Source organism: Rattus norvegicus, chromosome 9 (assembly GCF_036323735.1).
Source record: "Rattus norvegicus strain BN/NHsdMcwi chromosome 9, GRCr8, whole genome shotgun sequence".
Taxonomy (NCBI): domain Eukaryota; kingdom Metazoa; phylum Chordata; class Mammalia; order Rodentia; family Muridae; genus Rattus; species Rattus norvegicus.
Window position 1 is genome coordinate 103394525 of NC_086027.1, and position 13531 is coordinate 103408055.

A 13531-nucleotide genomic window follows, 5' to 3' on the forward strand; every position below is an offset into this window, starting at 1 on the left:
CTTACCTGTGGTCCCGAGGCTCAGGTTCGCTCGTGGGGTGCTGCCCAGGGGCTCTCTGCAGCGGCAGCAACCAGGAAGACCTGTGCCGCCCCTTCCGGGAGCTTCAGTGCACCAGGGTTCCAGATGGTCTTTGGCTTTTTCCTCTGGCGTCCGAGATGTGTGTGCAGGGAGCAGTCTCTTCTGGTTTCCCAGGCTTGTCTGCCTCTCTGAAGGTTTAGCTCTCCCTCCCACGGGATTTGGGTGCAGAGAACTGTTTATCCGGTCTGTTTCCTTCAGGGTCCGGCGGTGTCTCTGGCAGGGGTCCTGCCGCTCCTGGGCCCTCCCCCACGGGAGCCCAGAGGCCTTATACAGTTTCCTCTTGGGCCAGGGATGTGGGCAGGGGTGAGCAGTGTTGGTGGTCTCTTCCGCTCTGCAGCCTCAGGAGTGCCTACCTGACCAGGCGGTTGGGTCTCTCTCTCACCGGGTCTGGGAGCAGAGAGCTGCTGCGGGCCGGGATCCGCGGGTGTGGGACTTCCGGTAAACACAGAACGTGCCCGGTCCTAGAGAAATTCTGCTTCTGTGTGTCCCAAGCTCACCAGGCAGCTTTCTTGCAGCAGATAATTTGGTCTTACCTGTGGTCCCGAGGCTCAGGTTCGCTCGTGGGGTGCTGCCCAGGGGCTCTCTGCAGCGGCAGCAACCAGGAAGACCTGTGCCTCCCCTTCTTGGTCATTTTCTTAATACAGATTATAATTTAGCAATAGGAAGACCTATTAATGAAATATTTTATAAATAAATTATAAAGGCGATTTTTTTCTGTAAATCATTGGAAATTCAGAAACTAATGCTACAACTATAGCTTTGATCCATACGTTAATCAACCATATGCCCAAGAAAGCTTTGTCTGTGTATGAGTTGAGCAGAATTGGCCAGGGAAGATATTTGCTATTTATTATGGTAGAAAATTTTCTTGATTCATAGTACAACTTCGGGAGCAAAAAGTAGCGATTTTGACTTTCATATGACAGAAAGTTTGCAAGATCTGCCATTGTTCAAGTTTTTTAATTCCACTGTTATTCAGAAGTCTTTACTATAATTATTAAATAGAGAGAGAATTCCACTAGGCCTATCAGAAAGAAAGGCTAAATCCAAAGGGATTACTTGATCAACATAATCTACATTCGATCTCAAAAGAACAAAGGCAATGTTGTCAGGTGAACTATTCTTTCTTTTAGCGTTTTTTTCTTTAATCCATTTAACAGATAGGGTCAAATGAAAAATCCCAAGAGTTGTTTTTGAGAACGTCTCATAACCACACAACAACGATGACGACAACAACAACAACAACAAAATACTTAAAAGCGACCCTGGATCTCTTCTACTGCATTAGCGGCCAATTCACTCTAGTATTTGAAATGTAGTTAATACCTTCCAGAGATATATGTATTTGCGTTTGAAAATTTTATGTTCAAACGTGTTCAGAAGAGTGCTTGTCAATTCAGTTCAAGCCAGAGCAGTCGTCTACCTTAAGTACTTCATACAAAGCTCAGTACTAGATAGATGTTGGTTAAAAATGACTCTAAGTCATAACAGCTGGCTTCTCACGGATCACCGTCTTCTGTGAGAGAAAGTAGGTAAAAGCAATTAACCATAAAGTAGGAGTAAGGGGAAGAATTCATTCTAAAGAAGAAAGAAAATTCAATTTACTGTGAGCAAGCAGTTTCCTTTTCTCTTTTCTTTTTTCTTCTCTTTCTCTTAGACTTTGAAAACTCACTTTTAAAGAGTCATACTCTATTAGGTATCGGAAGGGAGAAACCACAGATAGTGGAGACGTTTTCGAGTTTAAGTGCCCGATAAGGCCACCGTAGCACATGCTCCAAGGGCTTATGGGTAGAGGGGAAGGGTGAGACTGTATGGTAATGCCGATGTCAGTTCATAAATCTTGGATATGACTATGGGAAATTTCTTTGTATCCCATATGCAGTTGGGCATCAGCAAAGGTTTCCAAACATGGTAAGGGACATGGGCTTGGACCTGGGAATGGAGCTTGCAAAGAAGTAGAAGGTTTTAGAGGACAAGATCTCAAGCTATGTAAAATAAAATGAAATGAAATAAAATAAATCAACTAAATAAACTTAACACTTAGGTTAATGGGCATGCATTGTTGAACCACAGGACTTGTGGAAAGAAGTAAAAGAGAACAAATTGGAGAAATCAACAAACATTACTGACTGGTAGGGGGTGAGCTAGAATCAAGGGAGAACAACATGACCATGACGAGATTCTTAGTGGGTGTAGGGGGTTGGAGTGGGGAGGTGCACTGAAAAGATTAAGGAAATTCAGTGTAACCCACACATACTCATCTACAGTACCTTCCTGAAGTGCTGTACAGGATATACCCATGGATCAAAGCCATCATGAAGTCCATCAGTCACTCTTGAGTGATGGATCATTAGAAGCAGCATGAGGACAATAAATTAAAATTACTGATGGCTGTAATTTATTACAAAGGATTTAGACATAAGTGATTAAGTTATAACATCTATCAATCTCTCATCTGTCTGTCCTCCTGCCTACCTAGCTATCTAGTTGCTCACGTGATGAGAATAATGAGTCAGATTTAAAATCCCTTAAAGTTCTACCCTTTAGGAATTATCCAAGTACTCAATGAGACAATGAGACCATGTTCCTTTCATTTTAAATATTTGTTTATTATTTATTTATTTATCTACCTCTCAAGCTCTGCCTCACTCCCAGCCCCTCCCTCACTGAGACACTCCCCATCCCATCACCCTTTTCCTCTGAGAGGGTGCCTCCCCTATGTTTTCTCTCACTCTGCTAGATTAGAGGCATCCTTTCCCACTGAGATAGAACAAAGTGGTCCTCTCAGGGAATGGGTACCACATTGAGGCTTCATTCCAGTTGTTCTAATGCCCATATAGAGACTGAGTTTCTGAGAATGCTGTTGGTCATTCTGTGGGGTACCCTTCCCCTTCAGGACCTTCAATCCTTCCACCAACTCTTCCATAAGAGTCTCTGACCTCCACCAATGTTTACCTGTGAGTGTCTGAACTATTTCAGTCAGCTGTTGGGTAGATTCTCTCAGAGGACAGTTATGCTAGACTCCTGTCTGTGAGCATAACATAGTATCATTAATAATGTCAAGGATTGGTGCTTGCCCATGGGATGGGTTCCAAGTTGGGCCAGCTATTGGTTGGCCATTCCTTCAGTATCTGCTCCGTCTTTGTCCTTCCTTTTTTTTTTTTTTTTTTTTTTTTTTTTTTGTAGGGGTGGTACAGGACAAATTTGGATGGAAAGTTTTGTTCATGTGCGGGTGTTCTTATCCTTCCATTGGTGATTCTGCCTGGCTACATGAGGTGGCTTCTTCAGGTTCCATGCCCTGACTGTTAGGCATCTTGGCTAAGATTACCTGCATTGAAAATACCATCCTGAGTGAGATAACCAAAAGGACATGCATGGTATGTATTCCCTGATAAGTGGCTATTAGCCATAAAGCACAAAATACCAATGATACACCCCACAAACCAAATAATTTAAACAAAACAGAAGGCTCAAGCAAGGATGTTGCATCATACCTAGAAAGGGGTACAGAATAGTCATAGAAGGCAGAGGGATGGAATAAAGTAGGTGAGAGAGGGGAGGGGAATGAGAGGAGCTGGTATGGGGAAAGACAGGAGGGAGACCCAGAAAGCCAGGAGAATGAAGGGAAATCAGCAGCTGATTTCAGGGCTGGGGTTAGGGAGGAATCTTTAGGAAGTCCCAGAGACCTGAGGTGAGCAAGCCTCCCAGGAGACTGTTTCTTTTACAAGGGTTTTCTATCATGACTGATCATGCTGCAGTCTGCTTGGGCTGTGTATCGGACTCTTGTCTTTCCTTTAACTCTTCTTCTTACACATTTGCTCAGTAAGTTCAGTCTGTGAGATGGCAGGCAGTGATCATAGGTTTGGAAACATAAACATGACTGGAGAACCCCTGTGGTTTACAGCAAATGTCTGCTTTCAGTATACCCATGGCTTTTACCATCGCTTTGTTTCTATGTGGCTTAAACTAAGGTCTTTCGTTCAGCTATTGCTCCCAATTTGCAGTGTCCTTTTTCTATCTGCTTATCCAGATCTGTCACAGAGAGCTCAATATTTCTAAATTAACTCAATTCACCTCCATTTATCACTGTTACTGAGGTGATAACATGCATCCTACACATGCAAGAGTGTCCTTGTCTTACTGTAATTTCCGTGAATTTGATTCATAGTCTATTGACAACTTTGGTTTGAGGATATTGTCTAAGCAACCAATGTTTCTCTTATAATGTAGTCCCCACTAACTAGATCCCTCCAAACTCCAAGAATTAAGACCTTCAGTTGGCCATTCCACCTTGTTCCCGACCACATAGCTTTCTTACTCAGTACACAAGATGGAAGGTTTTATCTTTAGATGAAATTCTGGGACTCAAACACAGGAAACATTCTTCCCTTCAGTTTTGATATGATTTTACTCTTGCAAGCAATGACCTCTATGAAAAATATTAACTCAAATGGTGAATTGTTAAGCTTATATAGATTGGGAGATCTATCAATGCTAAGGACTTAGCTTACTTTTACTTGAATCTCATCATTCAAGGCTGAAAATACTATGTGGTTCATAGGGGTAAACTGGAAATTCCAGATGTCCTGATACTCTGACTTGAACATTTTTGCCATATCTTTTGTGATCTTCCCTGAGGCTGGGGTTTGTAGGTATAGGTGGCATTGTATATGTACCTATTAAAACTAAGCACCCATAATCACTTTCCCTCTGCATTTTGATCAGTAATGGATTAGTCTCTGTCTTCTGGGAAAAAAAAAACTTTTATAATGCAGGCTGAGAGCTACATTTATTGCTAAGTAAATATTTGAGTACAGAAATTATATTGGTTTAGCCAAATAACAATAGTAGGTTTTCCTTTAGGCTCTATGACCTCTTTAGTCATGGATAGTTGGCTACCAAACCAGGCATGAAATACATCTTTTCTTTTGGGGGGGGTAGTTTTGATCTACAATTAGAAAGCTATTGGTATTTCAAAGACAAGTGCCACCCTTACATCACCGGATATTTTGCTATGCTTAGCAGGCTTTACAGCTATGTAAGAATACTGATTGACTTTTCTCCCTTGACTATTGTATGGTGTCTTGAAATGCTATGAGAGCCTGTCCCTAGGGAAGAGGCTTCTAGGTCTATTTGAGCTTGAGAACTTTCAAGTTCTGTGTTCAAAGTGTATGGCGTCTTCAGCAATAAGCTCTTTCCTTCAAGGTCAGGGAGGCAACTGGGGGCAATTACAATAGCCTGCATTGTTTTGGGGGTCTTTTGGATACCCCTAACAACTTGAAGGGAGGTGTCCTGTGCCTGTCCTTGCAAGTTTTGTTCTATAATCTATGGTCAATGATGGTACTAGATTATGTATTCTTAACATGACAGGGATATTGCACCAATGAAATCTGAATACTGTGGTTGTCTAAATAAGACCTGCACAATAACACCAGTTGACGTGCCAGTGTGACAGGAAGTTTCACAAGGCCCAAGCCCAAGATGAAGAGCTAGAGCCAGTCATTGGCTACCTAGAAAGATAGAATCAGCCTTTTCCTAGAATGAACCCCTGATAGGTATCCAATTCCAACTGGTAAGACCTACACACATATAAATAAAAGATACACACATACACAAACACACACACACACATACACACACACACTCTCAGCACACCTTCATAATAACTTCCATCAGATGTTGACATATCTGGGCTATAGAGAATGGAAGATACACACACACACACACACACACACACACACACACACATTTCAACAAAAGAAGAAAAGAGCATAAATTTATTAGCGTAATGGGAGGTGTTGAAGATTATATTATGTATAAAACTTAAAAAAATTGATTCTGCTAATAACACTGCACTTTTGGTAGTTTTGTTTGATTTCTTTGTATTTCACTTCCTCTATAAACTGTGGTTTAACTAGCCTCTATGTTAATATAAGATTAAACAGGAATGGCTATGAAAGAGTATGTCACTACTATTGTCACTACTGTTCTCTGTCATGGATATTTAGCAAGCAGATATCTGAAAAGAATCAAACTTAGAATACAAATGTTTAGGAAGACAATTGTCAGCTCTGAGTAAGGCTGTCTCAGGATTTTCATCAAAATACATTAAATACTGCAATTTTAATGCATTATAGCTTTCTTAGGGAAGTGTAAAATAACTGGCAACAACATATTCTAAGGCAATCCTAAAGGCCTTGTCAGATGTTGTAATTAACTGCTATTCTTGAAGCAGAGGTAACCATCACAAAACCATGAACAAATACACCAGACATCCAAATAGTCCTCCACCCTGCCCTGCTCCACACCAGCCAACTTACTCAACTGAAAACAGGAGGCGTTTGCTTACTGTCTAAACTCATCAAAAAGCTTAGTGGACCAGCAAATGACAACAATAAACATTTAACCAACCATGAAACAAGAAGTCAGAGCTTTCAACTTGTATGCATGCTTAAGCTAGGAAAGATGCTAGTCAATGAATTTAAAAGAAAAAAAATTGTGTGTGTGTGTGTGTGTGTGTGTGTGTGTGTGTGTAAATAGCAAGATAGCTACTGGGAATCTTCCTCAGGGTTTAAGACAATAAGCCCAGTGCCTTACATATCTAAGGAAGTTGAAGCTTCTAGAGGCCTCTGAAGTGAGTATAAGGCATCTTGCAAGACATGTTGCCTAAAGTGGCATTTGGCTACTTGTTGGGAAAGTTGTCTGTTTCTTAGAAGACTTAACATGCTGGGCTCGTCTTGAAAATACTGTCTGACTATGCATCATCTGGATTCTACTTCTCTCCTTTGAAGAAGAGTTCCACCTGAAGTCAGTCAGATCTAGAGCCTCTGAGAATGAGTGGGTCTGGAGAGATGCCACACTCTTCACGGACAGAAAGGTTGGCTATCCTCCTCCACAGTCTTAGTTCTGCTCACAGTTCAATTATTTGTTGAAGGAAGAAACAAAGCCACGTGTTTTAGCCTCTGGTTAAAGAGAGTACAGTGTTTTGTTAGAAAAGTCGGCTGCAGGGAGTTTGTGTGAAGGTGGTGGCCGCTGAGCTGAAAGGTTTTGATTTGGCTAATCACTGAGGTCTTGCTCGAATGCTAACTAAGGAGCCCAGGCAGAACAAATTCATTCCTGATGAAGTCTTGCAGCCGACAACGTGGAATAATTTGAATCACAGACCTGTGAAATTTGATCAGGATGGAATTAAAAGACTCCCGAAGTGATTTGGCAAGTCATTCTATACCAAGAAGTGGCAGCCTAGCATGTGAGGGCCCATTTTCTTCTGCATTCTCATCATGTCTGTGATTTCTGGAGCAATTCTGAGGCCCACACCATGAACTCAAGGTTGCCTGAAGTTAGACTAAAGGACAGACCCTAATGGTCACACTCAATTTATTACCACATATGACCCCATCATATACAAAGCTGTCCAGAACATTCTAGGATTCTCCAATGTTAGATCTTTGATTATTAGGTTATTGACTATGTTTAGGTGTGTTCTAATTTATGTGAAATAAAATTTCTTCTCATTTCTTCTACATGTCCTATCCCTTACATATTAAAGAGTACGAAGTATGCTCAGATGAAATATTGGAAAGTCGTACAAAACCATCATCAGCTCAGCCTTGACCTACACTACCCCAGGCAGACCTGATGGGCTGCATTGAGTCATTCACTTCTCTTCTTGTAGCATATGGATGTAATACCATCAGCTTGCCATTCCGAGGACAGGGAAGAGTTAAGAAAATGAACCCAACACAAGGTGGAGGCTTCCAAAGTACTGCTCCTAATGCTGGATTCTGCTGTCAAAAAGCAACTTGGATCATAATCGTGAGATACATTTTTTTTCAATGCAAGAACATTTTAGAATTGATATTTACAATTTTTACTATGACCTGTAGGACATCTGAAAAGAGATGTGAATATCACGTTCTACTACCTTATTTCTTAAAACTTGGTCATGGCAGGGGAAATTGGGGAGAATAAAGTACAGGGATCAAATAGATGAAGTTTACAAGAAATACTTGGTAGTACTCAAGAGGTGAGCATAGAAGCTGTTCCCAAAGAGAAGATGTAGCTAAAGGAGCACTACGATGGGAATTAAACTGAGTTCTAGAGTGATGAAGTTGATGAGCGCTGGGCATGGTGCTGCCTGCCTAAATCCCAAACTCAGGAGGCAAAGGCAGGTCTCTGTGGAGTCCAAGCCAGTATGGACTACAGAGGGTTCCAGGCCAGCCATGGTTGCACAATGGCCCCATCTCAAAAAATAAACAAAGTTCTTTGTCTTTAAAAAAAAAGGAAAGAAAAACCTAAGGTGTATATATGTGGATGACCATCTAAAGACTGCAGTACCAAAATGCTCAGGTTTCTAAACTAACATACTACATATTATTAATAGATCTCAGTGCTATCAATGGTTGGTAACAAAGGAAGTTTGATCACTAGGCTCAAGACTCAAGCAATGAATGCATTCTTTTTGTCTGAATTTTCTCTCATATCTAGTGATTTATGCACCAAACGTGACATCATTCATGTGTTCCTGTCACATGCAGAAGGACATTGTGGAGGAGAGGCAGGACGATGACAAACCATGACACGTATGAGGTTAGCTACACACACACAGGAAGCAGCAATCTTGGCATTGTAAAACATTCCTCAAATTCAAATAGATGCACTTTTATTCTGAGATTGCTCTAAACTATCTTAAGATCTTCCAGACTAGAATGATTCCTACAAGTTTCAACGTGGAATAACATAGTCCAATAATTCGTTCAAAATGAGGAAATTAAGCCAATTAATATGAAACGTTTACTTTTTGTACCATATAAAATATATGCTAAAGACAATTAGCTTATTCCATGGCTTGGTTTAATTCACAACTTATTCTTTTTAATTTTGTTTTCCCTTGAAGAAGAAATGGTAAGGGTGAAGAGACGCAAACCCTTTCATCTCAAGTCTGTGCTATGACTTCTACACTATATCTTGAACCCTTGCAATATTCCTGATTATATACACTACATGTATACATCATATATATATATACATTATATATACAAATGTGAACACATGTGTGCGTGTGTTTTCATTTAAGTACATACTCAAGGCATTCTCTATGCAACTGTGGTCCTATTTACTAACATGCAACATTTCCATTAAAGGGCAAAGCTTATATGTACACATTATATAACAAGTTTTATGATACACATGACTTACAGAAGTACTCAGTATGGGAAGTCATTGTATATCTCATTTGTTTTATAACATATAATATATGTGTGTGTGTATGTGTGTATGTATGTATATATGTATGAGTGCCTATTGAGGTGAAGAGCACTATATAATTCAGAAAAAAGTATTTACAACTAATATTATCCATTGGTATCATATATTTTTCAAATGTCATAATGGTCATCATCAAAAGAGAACCTTTTCAGTTTTAGATATTGCCTGTGTAAGTAATATCTTTAGAAGAGACATTGATTCTCATGAGAACCAACAATGTATATTAAATTAATATATAAGCACTTTACAAACCCTGGGCAAACTGATGCAAAACACCATTGTTTCTAGGCTTGAAACAGGTTTCCAATTCTTCCAGCTTATATACACTCTCCTCTTTGTTTCTTCCAAAGTCCTCCTCACCATCCAACACTGTGCCTTCAGTAACCCTGGAATTGCTTTTCTTTAGTTTCCCACTGACATCCTAATTCTCCTCTGCTCCACTGTAGGTACGTGTTGCATGCACACAGGCACATAGATGTCTTCATAGTATAATGCAGGTTAAGATAAACAAATCCTCCCAAAGGGAAAAAGATATTCAGAGGTGTATTCAGTTTTAGATAATCATATAAAGTTTATCATATAAAGTTTTAAGTGGTTGATGGCATGCTTAACAGTATGCATCATACCAATTTCCTCACTAGACTCAGAAACAAATGGATACATGTCAATAATTGTGTGTATAAAAGAGTGGTTCAAATGTTTTCCAATAGCTACTTCTCTAAGGCTTGAAAAGGAATCGGAAAATGTAGCAGTGTCTACAGGGTATTCTGAAAGCCTTTTCCCATCTCCTTGTACACACAGAGTTTGGAAAGAACGAACAGTTCAGTCAATATAACAAAGTTGGAGTTCAGTTGTCTGGCTAGAGTGCTTGGTACACCTCAGATTGTGGGACTGAACACCTTCCTGGGGAGTCCAGCGTCTCTAATGAACCCACCATGCTTCACAGGTTTCTGTGCATCACATAGGAGAAATGATCAGAGCAGACAAAGCTGTCGAAGCAGGCAGGGCAGAAGATTCTGAGCCTCTGTGCACATCAGTCTGTCATTCCCAGGCAGCTGTTTAATGACTTGACTCTCTGGGCCATGACTGTGTTGTTGCCATTTATATGTAGCCTTGATTTATTTAGTTGTTGTTCATGCTTTATTTTGCTGCTGTTCTTGAAAGTGAGGAAGCTCAGAAGATACTGCCACTGGGTAGAGGTGTGTGTCAGGATAGAGGCAGAAAACAACTGGAATTTGTTTTCCAGTGGCTCTCATCACATCATCAATTTCCCTCATGTGGCATCATGACAGTCATATAGAGAAAAGGCTTAATTATCACAGGCAAAAAGATTATGACATTGAAGTTCCTATATCCCATCCCCTCTCTTCAAGACTGTAGATTCAGGCCATCCCCACTACAGTCAGTGTTATGGACCTTGGAATACCTTGAAGTGAGCTCTAGTGTGAACAGTTATCTCATTTGTCCATGCAAATTTTGAAGTGAAGATGCATTTTGGCTAAAATATTATCCTTTAGTATAACAAGGATTTAGACTTAACTATAACAATGGGAGAGACTGGTCACAGAGGATGTGTAGTGTGTAAGTTTGAGAGAGAGAGAGAGAGAGAGAGAGAGAGAGAGAGAGAGAGAGAGTCCTTACCTAGGTTGAATGCCTTGTTGGGTGAGCTCTGAAGGTACATGTTGCTCACCGGGTTCAAAACAAAATTCAATAAAATCTGGATAAATGTCTCTAACCTAAACGGCCTTCTGATCCCAAAGATAGACTTCTGCATGTTAAAAAAAAATGCGATGAGTTTGATTTTATGTTCCAATTCCATGTAATGTGTGCCAGCCTGGGAAGTGACGTCTGGCGGCAGCCTGACCCTGCTGCAGCCAAGGGAGAACAATTTACTCTTCATTTTGAGTTGGGCACCAGGGATAGGGTTAAGTTTCTGGCAATAGGTTTCCCTGGGAATGTCCAATCAGTGATAAGACACAGGATTACAACCAATAACCATATGATTAACTTATTATTTGAGAGTAAGAAATGACTGGATAAATAGGTACCTGAAAAAAAAAACTTTTGTAGTTCAATTTAGTGAGGGCATAGTAAGAAATGTAAAGAAACAATATTCAAAATCATGGAACTGGGAGAAAGTTAGGTTATGTGAGATAGAAATACCAAAGTATATCATTTCACTTCACCTGAAAAATATTATTTCCTCTCTTTGGAGCTATTAGTATTTCACTGTATTGATATCATCACTACAGAAAATATTTCTCATGAGGAATTAACTGTCTCATCACATATTAATTTTAATCACAATTTACATCACCTTTATGTTAAATAGTTTTAACTGTCAGTAGCAAATGTTAGCTTCTGGCATCGCAGGAACCCCATTAGCCCTTCCAGTGTAGTCACACCCTTCTAGCGGGACTGAACCTTTCATACCTAATTATGTGACATGAGTTTTTCTCTAGAGAATCATTCCGTCCCTAAGGCATGATTCAGCGATGTGCTTTCAGACGCATCACCTGTCGAAGCTACATTTTCCTCACTGAAATCCTCCATTGAGGATATATGATGCTCTGAGCTATACGGTTAAAATGGGCGATGACAATTCTGTGGTCAGACACCGTAAGTTTCATCATGCTGGGGCTTCACATGAAGGAACTAGAGAGACAGAATGCTGACCTTTGCTGTGTTCTCAGAAATGATCAAAGGAGCTCTCACTAATAGAATCAGATCTCGAATTCTCTAACCCAATTGAACAGCATTTGCTAGCTGCACGCTACCACATGCGGCACACTTCCCAACTTCCTCTAGACTTGCTGAATGCATCTGCAATCGGGAACTAGCTATAAGAAAAATGCCGTGTATGAAAAGAAGTCTTTTATATACTCTCCCTTATTATGTTATAAAAACCCAGGCTCAAAATAGATTGAAGTACATTTATCTTTTAATGAAAATCGCCAGGTTTTTGAAGTCAAATGTTCTTATCTTTTCCTCGTATCTCCCGTGCAGAATTGACCTTGCGGTACCATCCTAGAGAGAACTACCGCGGTTTCGTGGACTGACTTGTTTCACAAGCTACACTTGAAAGAGACACGGAAGCCAGCATGCCTCCTTTAAGGCTGCATTGTCTGGAGGTGTGCATGTCAGCTTTTTCAGAAGACAAGAGGACAAAGCAGTTCGGCAGCGTTGTATAGGAAACAAAGGAGAGAGTTCTCAGGGCAGTTAGGTGAGTGGCCTGACCTGCTCACAGGTCCATCGGAGGCACTGATGCAGGGTCCGTGTCAAACTTATATATTCATTTTCAAGTACTCATTGAAAGCTGCAGATTGGGCACCCGTATGCAACTGACTTCAGCCTTCTCACTGCCGAAACACAGCCAGTAGTGTAGCAGAACCAAGAGAAACACGAATCCTCGGCAGGTACACCTTCTCGAGACCTTTCTTTGTTGTCCTAGCAGGATTGAAACACCTGAGCAGATGTGCCAGAACCTGAAAATGATATATGTGATTTCAAAACCTAGCTCTCAGTTTGTTTGGTTTTTTTTTTCTTACAGAACCCGTGGGAAAATGATAATTGTTTGTTCCTTTTTCATTTGCTTCCTCCTATATGTAGATATCAAACTCCATAAGAGAGAAGAGAGCTGCTATCAGAGTGGAGAAATTGGGTACCAAGAGGTAAAGGCAGACAAAAGGGAAAATATAGGCGAAGACTATAATCAGCTAGTATATTATAAATGTATGTAAAAAATACACAGGGAAAATGCAGTAATGAGAATTTAATGTCAAAATGATTATAATTTTATGCCTAAATAGACTCAAAGTGACGAAAAGATATGTTCATCTTAATTAAAAACAGATAAAGGCATTTCAGTAGCTTTCTCTAAAACTGCGAAGATTCTGAAACTAATCCGTAAAAACAGTATTTAATAAAGAAGCGTGACCGCCAACTGATATACTTTAAAGCAGGCATCTAAGGTCCCCTTGAATTCTTCCCTCTCCACATTGTAGAAAATAATAAAATTCTGCAATAATTTTATATCATGTCTACTATTCAATTTTTGCTATAACTGACTTCCAATGCAACTGGTAAAGCAAGCCTGATGTCATTACTTTAGGTAAGCACTTTTTACGGATATTCAAATCAAAGTCTTAATGAAATTGTGTGCTGTGTAACTTGTTATAGATTTTAT

General features: G+C 40.1%; 1 long non-coding RNA gene across 1 annotated transcript; it reads left to right on the plus strand.

Moving 5' to 3' along the window:
* Positions 1 to 7075: 7075 nt before the first annotated feature.
* On the plus strand, positions 7076 to 12858 carry LOC120094751 (uncharacterized). Its single transcript, XR_005489340.2, has 2 exons — positions 7076 to 7893; positions 12352 to 12858. It is a non-coding gene; the product is annotated as an uncharacterized LOC120094751 (long non-coding RNA).
* Positions 12859 to 13531: the final 673 nt, after the last annotated feature.